At 39.5% G+C, this 10,575-nt stretch overlaps 1 pseudogene; it reads left to right on the forward strand.

Annotated features, from left to right (window-relative positions):
* The first annotated feature begins 1,874 nt into the window (after positions 1-1,874).
* On the forward strand, positions 1,875-9,527 carry LOC112477613 (annotated as a pseudogene).
* Positions 9,528-10,575: the final 1,048 nt, after the last annotated feature.

Here is a 10,575-nt window from a genome sequence, read left to right on the forward strand (position 1 = left end):
GTAAAACGATCCCTGCAATTGCATCCTCCCTCCCCTCACCCTCCACCTAGCCAATGTATTAATGCTAACTGCATTACCTATGCTGTGCTCACTAACCATGTGACCATCTATCAGCTACTAATTTGTACTTCTTTAACCCTTCACCCCATTCTCCCATTCCCCCAAATCTCCCTCCCCTCTGTCCGTCACCAAATTGTCCACTATATTTGCAAGTCAGTTTTTGGTTAGCTTGTTCTTTTTATTCCTTAGATTCCATGTATAAGTGAAATCATATAGTGTTTATCTTTCTCTGTCTGACTTAAATACCTTCTAGGTCCGTCAAAGCAATATCTTTTTTCATCCCCTTCCTTTGAGTCTCTATGTGTCTTTTAAACTGAAGTCAGTCTCTTATAAGCAGCATATGTAGGGATCTTGTTTCCTTATCCTTTCAGCCACCCCATTTTTTGGTTGGAGCACTTAAATCTTTTCCATTTAAGGTACTTATTGGTAGGAATGTAGTTGTTACCATTCTTTATTCCTGTTTTTGATACATTTTTTCTTCTTAAAGAAGTCCCTCCAACATTTCCTATAGTACTGGCTTGGTGGTGATAAATTTCTTTAGCTTATTTTTGTCTAGGAAACTCTTTATCTGTCCTTCAACTATAAATAATAGCTTTCCTAGATAAATTATTCTTGGTTGTAGATCCTGGGTCTTCATCCTATTGAATATTTTGGCCAAACCCTTCTGTCCTGCACAGTTTCTTTAGAGAAATCAGCTGCCAGTCTTATGGGTGTTCCCTAGCAGGTAATTATCTGTTTTTCTCTTGCTGCTTTTAATATTTTTTCTTTGTATTTAACCTTTGGCATTTTAATTATGATGTGTCTTGGTGTGGGTCTCTTTGGATCCTTGATTTTGGGGATTCTCTGAGCTTCCTAAGGTTGTAAGTCTATTTCCTTCACCAGGTGAGGGAAGTGTTCCATCATTTCTTCAAACAGCAGTTCAGCATCTTGATTTTCTTCAGTTACACCAATCAGATGGATATTTGGACCCTTAATAGTGACCCATATGCTCCTTAAATTATTTTTATAGTCTTGGCATCTTATCTCTTGCCATTCTGATTAAGTGTCCTTGGCTTTCTCATTTTCTAGACAGGGCATTTGATCCTTTTCTTTATTCATTTTGTTTATTCCATTCAATATACTTCTCATCTCAGATCATGTGTTCTTAATTTCAGACTGGTTCTCTTTTATAATTTCCATTTCCATTTTTATGTTTTTTATCTCTTTGTTGAAGTTCTCACTGAATTTATTTACACTTCCCAAAAGTTCATTGAGCATCTTTATACTCAGTGTTTTGCACTCTGCATCTGTTAGATTACTTGATTCCATTATATCTGGATTTCTGTTCTATTCTCTCATATGGTTTCTGCTTCTTTTCCCATTTTGGCTGCCTTTCTGTGTCTGTTTCTATGGACTAAGCAAAGCTCCTAAGTCTCCCAGTCTTATTAGTGTGGATTTGTGAAGTAGGTGTCCAGTGGCACAGTCCTGAGAGGGATGCAGCTGCAGGCCAAATTTAGTCCAAGCCTCTGTCCCTCCAGGGGCCACCTGTTAAGATTCAGCAAGCGATCCACAGATGCTGTGCTTATAATTGCCTCAAAAGGCCACACCAGAGACTGAGGCCAGTTGGCTCCAGTGTGAGTCTAGGCATTGCTCAGTAAGGAGCACCTGACTCGCTGAGGATATACCAGGATGTGGCTTGGGTGGAGCCAAGAGTTGAGGGAAGCGGGGTTTCAGGGAATCCTCTGGGCGACCTCTGTTATCCAGTTTGATGACATCACGGTTATGGTGGGGCTGTGTCTGGCGCACTGGGAGGTGGGAGGGCTCAACAGGGAACAATGGATATCGCCGGCACCTCTGTACAGAATGAGTCTAACCTAAGCCCTCATTCTGACAATGTCTCCCTGTAAGTCCTTAGTGCCCCCCTCATGCAACCACATCAGCACTGGTGCTCAGAGCAAGCAGCTCCATCACTGCGAAAATCTGCTCGCAGACACAGCCCATTTAAGAGGCTTCTGCTACTGCCGCAGCCTCTGTCTCACTCAGCTGCTCAGCACTAGGCAGCCCCACATCCTCGCCCCAACCTACCTTCTACCATTGCAGGGTGCTTTCTTGGATTTCTCCCTAGTTGTATGGCTTGTTCATCTAGATCCCAGACGATTTTTCCTTGCTGCTGCTCCTTGTTTCCGTCACAACTTTGATTTGGTCGCCAGAGGTATGAACAGAGCCTCTATCATCTATGCCATTTTTTTTTCTGGTTTAGCTTTTTTTTGTCTGGGGTGTCTCCTCATTCTCTTCCCCATTTCTTAAAATTAGATAATTATTGTAAGACTTTACTGTAAGAAACTTTTTAAAACGTATGCATATATAAAGTAAAAGTTAATGTTCCCTTTCACCCCACAATCTAATCTCTGTTCTCAAAATATATGATTTACTGTGTACCCCTACACATATTTCTATGGATTTACAGGATATAAAACATATATGTGTACCTAGTATCAGAAAGTTTGTTTTTTAAGAATATAGTTACAAATATTATACCAATTTATGCTTTTAAAAAATATCCAATATGTCTTGGGGATTGTTTTACATGGGTCTAGTTCATTATTTCATTCTTTTTAACCTATGCATTTCAAAATGTGGTTGAATTGTGGTTTATTTAATCATTCCCCCACTAATGTACTAACATGTAAAGATCATCATAAGCATGCTTTATTTTTTTATTTATGTAGGTTTTCTTATATGTGCTTTATTATAGTTCTAAAACTTTTCTTTATATAATTTTATGTGCTTCTCATTAGGTTTATTAAAACTTTTTGTCTTTTTATACTATTGTGGATGGGCTCTTTTTCTATATTGTCATAAGAAAGCTATTAATTTTTGTATGTTTACTTTATATCTATTCCCTTATTGGACTCTTAGATCATTTAGCTTCTACATTGATTCTCTCAGGAATATAGGTTTAAAAAAAATCATACCAGCTGCAAATAATGAGTATAGATATTTTGTATCAGTCAGTATTCAATCACAAATATGATATCCACTCCATTATTTGAAATAGAAAATCTAGCACAGGAAATTGATTATAAATGTATTATAAGCATAAAGAGCAAAAAGGAAACATGAGATTTCCCAGAGATTAATAACTGTGGAAAACCATTTCCAGCCTTAGGGCAGGAAGAATGAAAGGGAAAATAGAGTCTGCCATCACTGACCCTTGCTTCTTTGATTGTGGCTGCCATTGGAACATTCACCACCAAAAAGCAGGAAGCTGGGAGCTAACACTCCAGCTGATTATGCAGGTGTCCAATGGCAGCCACAATCAAAGAAGCAAGGGCCACCAGCTGTGTACAGCTGAGGTCCTAGAGCCTCTGCTGCAACTGCTGGAGCCAGAACAGAGTGCTGCTGCTAATGTTGCTGTCAGAGATATACAACTGAGCAGGAAGCCATACTTGCCCATTGTCACCACTATGCAGCTATCTACATCCCTCCACAAAGATAGGAGAAAGGCTTCTCCCTTTCTCCCACATTCCAGTCTCCTACTAGTGTCTCTAGTAGGCCGAACCTAACTAGAAAGAGAGAGCTGGTAAGAGAGTCTGGGAAAACTAGTTTGGAGGTTTCAGTTCTCTGTATAGTAGAAAGGAAGAGAAAGCCAGTGCTAATTCTAACATATTGTTGAGTAATAGTTATGGCCATACTTATCATGTTCCTAATGTTAATGAAACTGCTTTTAATGTAAAATTTCTTAAAAGATTGAATTCTATTTCTAACTTCTGAGGAGTCTTTATTAGGAATTAACGTTTTATCGCCGATTTTTTATTTTTTTAATATATGGCTGGTGATTCACTAATATTTTATTTAGGATTTTTGCCTCTGTATTTATATGGAATATAAGTTTGTGTATGCTTTACATACATGCTACATTGTTCTTATTCTTTTATGGCTTCTGAATTATATTAACCTACAATGAGTTAAGAAGCTTTTACATTTTTTTTTCCCCTGCTCTAAATAACATAGGAACTGCTATTCTGTGAAGATTTTATAGATGGGATCCACAAAACTATATAGGCCTAATGCCTTTAGTAGTGAGAGGTAGTCAGTTTTAACTGCCTTAAAATTCTTTAATTGGTATCTCCAGATTTTTTGACTTTTGTCGTCAATTTTGATCATTTATAATTTCCTTTAAAAATCAATTATTTCAGCAACATATTTAAATTTATCAATATAGTTATATATGGTAATTTCTTATACTTTAATAAATTTTCTCCATAAGTGACATAATGCTTTTTCCTTGTTTCTATTATTTTTTATTAACATTTTACTCTTTAATGAAGTAAAATGTACATTTCAAAATGTACACATGTCATTAAATGTACAGCTCACTGAATTTTCACAAACTGAATACATCCATGCAACCATCACTGAATCAAGAAACAGAACATGACCAGATCCCAGAAGCTATCCTTATGCTTCCTTTTCTGGTCATTATATCTCTGCCCCAAGGGTAATCACTATCCTTATTTCTAACAGCATTGGTTAGTGTGATGGTTAATTTTATATGTCGACTTGCCTAGGCTATGTTGCCCAGTTGTTTGATCAAACACTGGTCTAGATGTTGCTGTGAAGGTATTTTGTAAAGATAATTAACATCTAGTCACTTTAAGTGAAAGAGATTACATTCAATAATGTGGATGTGCTTCATCCATTCAACTGAAAGCCTTAAGAGCAAATACTGAAGTTTTCCAGGGAAAAAAGGGAATTCTGCCTGAGTTTTCAGTCTACCTGCCTGTCTCACGGATTGCAGACTCGAGACTACAACATCAGCTTCCATTTAAGTTTCCAGCCTGCCAGGCTGTTCTGTGGATTTCAGACCTGCCAGTCCCCACAATCACATTAGCCAATCAGTCAATCAATCAATTAATCAATCACTTATTGGTTCTGTATCTCTGGAGAACCCAGACTGGTAAAGATTTTGATACCAAGAGTGGTTCTAAAAGAAGAGAATCTTAAGGATAAATTTTCTGAATTGGTTCTGTGATTTCTGGAATTGGATCTCTAATTTGATTAGAGTTAAAGGCACTGATGACTCTTTGCAGTGACAAAATGGGCACCAATATAGTCCATAGCTTGATGTGGCAATAGAGATATCCAAAATATCAACATTGGATGCTCCTAATCAAATACTTACAAGAAGTATGTTTTTCTAGGTGGCCATGTATTTGATTCTCTAGAATATTTTGTTAAACTAATGAGATTGGCTTGTTACTACTAACTATACTGGAAAAGGAGGGTAAAAAAAGGATGAATTTGGGACTTTAAATTTCCAGCTTGAGCACCATGTAACTGACTGGAAAGTTTCTATGTCTGACCTGAAAGAATCACTTACCTCCTATCACCACAGAGCTGAGATTTCTGAAAACCAAATGCCAATCTCATCCTGCAAGTGGTTGAATTCCCAGCCTTGCTATTAAAGTAGGGGCATGGTTGGAAAAAAACAAGACCCTGAAAGTTGGAATGGAAACATATGGACAGATCCTGAAGAAGCTGGGAACAATGAACCCCTAAATTCTGTGAGTCTCCTTTGCCAGTAGAAGCAACCCTTCCACCTTCATCTGAGAATGTTGACACTGCTTTGCCTGAGGAGCCTGTAATGGCCTCTTCTCAGGTAGTTGCCTTTCATGACACTGCTGGTTCTTCTCATGACTCACTCCAGGCACCCCTATTTGCTTTTAGAACTATAGCAAAACTTAAGTTCCAGCAAGCCCCAACTAAGTTTGACCCATGAGGTGTTGCACTATGCTCCAGAAGAACTGCATTATTTTTCCAACTTATACAGCCATAATTCTGAGGAATATGTGTGGGAATGTATGTTAAAGGTGTGGGATAATGATGAAAGGTAAATAAAATGGAATCAGGCTGAATTTATTGATATGAACTGACTAAGCAGAGTCTGGATTCAGTGGTATAACTCAAGGGGTTAGAAAGGACTTTAATTGGTTGTTTATTTCACTGGTTGGTTGGCTGGCTGGCTGGCTGAAACATACCCAAAAGGTGACCTATACTAAATGAGTTTGAAATGCTAGACCTGCCTTTGTATACTATAAAGAGAGGTATCGGAAGGCTTAGGGAAGTTGGAATGTTAGAGTATATGTATTGTATGAGACCTGCTCACTCATTCCACTTTTTCACCATAATAGAAATTTGTAAAGGGAGCCCCAGCATCCTTGAACTCCTGTGGTCTCTCTTCCCTATAGGTCAGAAATTACAGTAGGAACTGTTGCCACTGAACTGGGATCCTTAAATGCAATGGGAATAATTGGATCCTAGGGATAGCAGCATAATTGCCAAAGACAAGATGCCAATTACCATAATGTGCAGCAGGTTCAAAGCAGTAATCAAAATTATCTTACTGGCATTGACTAGCTGATCATGGTGTTCCTAGAAGAGAATAGATGGGTGATCTACAAATTATTACTTGATCTGTGTAAGTGGAAGAGTTCTAGAACAAGTTCACAAAAGTCTTCAATCAGAAAAACAATCACAGCCTTTCATTCAATTCTAGACTTGAGCCAGTTTAAAGACCCAGAACCCCTAGAATAAAGGGGAGGCCAGATCTAATTTGGAAAGGCCTTGCTGCACTGCCAAAAATATATATTGTTAATCTTTCTCTCAGTTTTCTTTTAGGGACCTAAGGCCTTTAACCATACCAATTATGCTTGAGGGAAAAGAAAATAATTAGACTTTTCAGGAATTACTAAACACCAGCTCTGAACGGACATTAATTCCTAGAGACCCAAAACATCACTGTGGTTTACTAGTCAGAGTCAGAGTTTATGGAGAATAGGTGATCAGTGGAGTTTAACTCAGCTCCATCTCTCAGTGAGTCCAGTGGGTCTCCAAACCAATCCTGTGTATATTTCCCCAATTCTGGAATGCATAATTGGGATAGACACATTCAGCAACTGGCAGAATTACCATACTGGTTCCCTGACCTGTGGAGAGAGTGCTATTATGGTAGAAAAGGCCAAGTGGAAGCCACCAGATTGCCTCTACCTAGGAAAATAGTAAACCAAAAGCAATACTGCATTTCTGTGATTGCAGAAGTTAATGCCACCATCAAGGACTTGAAGGATGCAAGAGTGGTGATTCCTACCACATCTCCTTTCAACTCACCTATTTGGCCTGTGAAGAAAACAGATGGATCTTGGAGAATGATGGTGGATTTTTATAAACTTACCCAGGTAGTCACTGCAATTACAACTGCTGTTCTGGATGTGGTTTCATTGCTTGAGCACATTAACATGTCCCCTGGTAGCTAGTTTGCAGCTATTAATCTGGAAAATGCTTTTCCACAATACTTCTTAATAAAGACTTCCACCAAAGGCACTTTTAGTTGCCAAGGCCAGCAATATACTTTCACTGTTATATTAGTCAGCTTGGACTGCCACAATAAAATACCACAGACTGGATGGGCTTAAACAACAAAAATTTATTCTCTCACAGCTCTGGAGGCTAGAAGTTTCAGACGGAGGTGGCAGCAGATTTCATTTCTGGTGAGAGCTCTCTTCCTTGCTTGCAGATGACTGCCTTCTCACCGTGTCTTCACATGGTCTCTCCTCTGTGCACTCAAAGAGAGACTGCTGGTATCTCTTTCTCTTCTTATAAAGACACAAGTCTCTTCAGATTAGGTCCCACCATTATGATCTTATTTCACCATAATTACCTCCCTACAGGCCCTAACTCCAAATACAGTCATAATGGATCCCCCAAAATTTGTATGTTGAAGCCCTAACCTCCAATGTTGTTGTGGCTTCAATTGCAACTGCTATAATAGATGTGGCAACATTGCTTGAGAAAATTAATACAGACCCTGGTACCTGGCATGCAGCTATTGATTTGACAAATGCTTTTTTTTTTTATACCTGCCAATAGAGACTACCAGAAGCAGTTTGCTTTCACATGGCAAAACCAGCAACACACCTTCACTGTCCTACCTCAGTGTATATCAGCAGTCCAGTCTGACGTCATAATTTAGTTCACAGGGATCTTGATTACCTTTCCCTTCAAAATATCACACTCCTCCATTACATTCATGACATCATGCTGATTAGACCTAGTGAGTGAGAAGTAACATCTTCTCTGGACTCATTGGTAAGACATCCATGTGTCAGATGGTGGAGAACAAAGCTAACAAAAACTCAGGGAGCTTCTACCTCAGTGAAATTTCTAGGACTCCAGTGATTTGGGGCATGTAAAGATATTCCTTAGGAGATGAAGTATAAGTCATCTGATGAAGTATAAGTTGCACCTGGCTCTTCCTACAACCAGAAAAGAGGTACAATACCTAGTGGGCCTTTTTAGATTTTGGAGGCAACATAGTCCTCATTTGAGTGTACTACGCCAGCCCATTTACTGAGTGCCCCAAAAATCTGCTAGTTTTGAGTGGGGCCCTTGGCCTTACTACACTCTTACTATACTAAGTTCTCCATTGCAACCCTAACCTATGGCTTCATGGGGAATTCCCTACAATCAGTTAACTAAGGAAGAGAAAATTCAAGCCAGGTTCTGCTTTATGGTTCTGCCTGATATGCAGTCGCCAGTCAAAAGTGGACAACTACAGGACTACCACCCAGGGAAATCTTCTCAGTGTGTAGAACTTTGAGTAGTGCACCTGGTTGTTCATTTTGATTGGAAAAAGAAATGGCCAGAAGTACAATTTTATACTGATTCATGAGCTGTAATTTGATGGTCAGAGACTCAAAAGGAACATGACTGAGAAGATAGTGACAAGGATATTTAGGAAAGAATATCCTTCTCAATGAGGGGAAAAACATGAAATTGTTTGTGACATACATGAATGCTCACCAAAGGGTGACCTCAGTAGAGAAGGACGTTAATAATCAAGTGGATAGGATGGCCCATTCTATAGAGACTGATCACCCTCTTTTTCTACCTACTCCTGCCATCACCCAATGGCCTCATCAACAAAGTGGCCATAGTTTTAGGGATGGAGATTATGCATGGACTCAGAAATATGGGTTTCCACTTACAAACACTGATTTGGCTACAACCACTGCTGAGTGCCCAATCTGCCAGCAGCAGAGACCAACATTAAGTCTCCATTATAGAAGCATCCCTGGGATGATCAACTAGCCACCTGGTGACAAGTTGATTACATTGGACCACTTCTACCATTGAAGGGTCAGTGTTTCATTCTTATTGAGAGAGATATTTACTCTTGATATAGATTTGCCTTTACTCAATGCTTCTGCCAAAATTATCACCGTGGACACATAGAATGCTTTGTCTAGTTTCATGGTATTCCACACAGCATTGTTTCTGCTTCAGAAATTCACTTAACAACAAACAAAGTGTGGCAATGGGCCTATACTCATGGAATTCACTGGTCTTACTTTGTTCCTTACCATACTGAAGGAGCAGATAGAATGGTGGAATGGCTTTTTGAAAGACTCAGTTACAGTGCCAGCTAGGTGGCAACACCTTTCAGGGCTGGTACAATGTCCCCCCAGGAGGTTATACAATCTCTGAATTGGTATATTGTGCTGTTTTTCCCACAGCCAAGAATCAGTGAGGTGGAAATGGAAGGAGCACTATTCAATATCAACCCACTAGCAAAATGTTTGCTTCCTATCTTGTGACCTGAAGCTCTGCTGGTCTAGCAGTCTTAGCTTCAAAGTGAGGAATGCTCCCACCCAAAGACACAAAATGATTCCTTCAAACTGAAAGTTAAGACTGCTGCCCAACCACATTGGGCTCCTGACGTTTTTGAATTGGCAAGAAAAGAAGGGAGTTACTGGGCTGTCTGGGGTGATTGCTCTTGCCAACTAAAGGAAAATGGGGCTGCTACCCCACAATGGAGGTAAGGAAGAGTATGTCTAGAACAAGGAGATCCCTTGCGGTGTCTCTTTGTACGACCATGCCCTGGCATTAAGATCAATAAAAAACTTCAACAGTTCAATCCAGTCAGAACTACTAATGTCAGGAATGAAGATTTGGGTCACCCACCAGGCAAAGACCCACGACCAGCTGAGATCTTTGCTGATAGCAATGAAAATATAGAATGGGTACTAGAAGAAGATAGTTATAAATACCAGCTACAAACACATGACCACTTCTAGAAATGAACACAGTAATTGTTATGAGTATTTCTTCCTTATTTGGTTATAAATATATTTATGTGAAGTCCTAGTCAAGACGGTGGAGTAGGTAAATGCTATGTTTGCCACCTCTCACAATCACATAAAAATTACTATTAAACTACAACATAGCCATCATTGGAAGTCACCTAAAGTCTAGCTGAACAGAAATCCTACAACTGGTGATACACAGAAGAGGCCTCCTTGAGACTGATAGAAAGGGCAGAGATGCAGAACAGGCTGGTCCCACCTGTGTGTGGTGGTTGAAAATAGGGAGGGATAGCTTCGCTGTGGAGATCCCCCTGGCTAACCAGTCCAGGGTTTTGCCTTTACTCTATTCAATGCTTCTGCCCAAATTATCACATCTTCTCGGTGTGAAAAG

The sequence above is a fragment of the Pteropus alecto genome, unplaced genomic scaffold (assembly GCF_000325575.1).
Source record: "Pteropus alecto unplaced genomic scaffold, ASM32557v1 scaffold233, whole genome shotgun sequence".
Lineage (NCBI taxonomy): Eukaryota > Metazoa > Chordata > Mammalia > Chiroptera > Pteropodidae > Pteropus > Pteropus alecto.